Source organism: Belonocnema kinseyi, chromosome 8 (assembly GCF_010883055.1).
Source record: "Belonocnema kinseyi isolate 2016_QV_RU_SX_M_011 chromosome 8, B_treatae_v1, whole genome shotgun sequence".
NCBI lineage: Eukaryota > Metazoa > Arthropoda > Insecta > Hymenoptera > Cynipidae > Belonocnema > Belonocnema kinseyi.
Genome location: NC_046664.1, coordinates 118,748,875 through 118,749,940, shown reverse-complemented (window position 1 = coordinate 118,749,940; position 1,066 = coordinate 118,748,875).

Below are 1,066 nucleotides of genomic sequence, written 5' to 3'. Positions count from 1 at the left end.
GTTCGCTTTCGTATTCATTCTTTTCCATATGCTAGGTCCGTCAACCTCTGGATGAGGTATATGTAACAAGATACTGAAAACAATTTCGAGACTCGAGAGAGATTATAGACAGCATGAATTTAATTCGAGACCTTTCATGGACGTTTAGTAAATACCAAGAGTACACTGCCCGACGCTTATCGCGGAATAAGGGATGATCGCGGAATCGAGGATGATTGAATTCAGCGTTAAAAAATTTTTTTTGTATCATGCTGAATTTTCTAGAATGAATTATATCATCAAATTTTATGACGCAATTTTTTTCGTAAACAACTTCAAGGTTATTTTTAAAGGCGCATTACATTTTGCGATGTTAAAAAATTATATCCGTACGTGTGGATTATAATGTAGAAGGTTCTAGAACAATTAGACAGAGAGGGAGATATGTTACTAGACAAGGAGAGCCAATGTGCATCTATAAAAGGGCGCTTTGCATACATTTCCCTCAGTTGTCATCAAGCATTTACTGAATACATACAAACCTAAAAAAGTGAAGTGGAAATTAATACAGACATTTTGAACTGTTTTCTTGTTTTGTAAAATTTATTATAAAAACTTTCTGTGAACATTCTTTTAAAATATTATTACGAACGTCAACATATTCCACCTGTGCAGTGAAGATAGGAAACCTGGTGTTTCTCCAAAATCGGTTAGTGCACCTACTATGGTTTTTTAAATTTAAACTATATTACAAATATTACACTATTTAAATTTAAAATCAAATTAAATTACATTTTTCTTTTAAATTTAAACTCAGTGCAATTCTTTGAAAATATTATTTGTGAAATTGTTGGAATCAAAAAGTCACTTCAAAGCAAAAATTTTGTTTACAGTTTTCTGCTAGCCTTCGAGTGATTAATCAAAATGAACTCACTGAATTGCAGAAAACTTATTCAAATTTATGAAGATGCCTATGAAGTGCTGCATGAAAATGCAACAACTTCCGAAATCTCCTACTGGACACATCAGTGCACGCAGGATATTCGGAGGTTGAACAAAATTCTGAGACGCGGAAAGGAGCATCTCT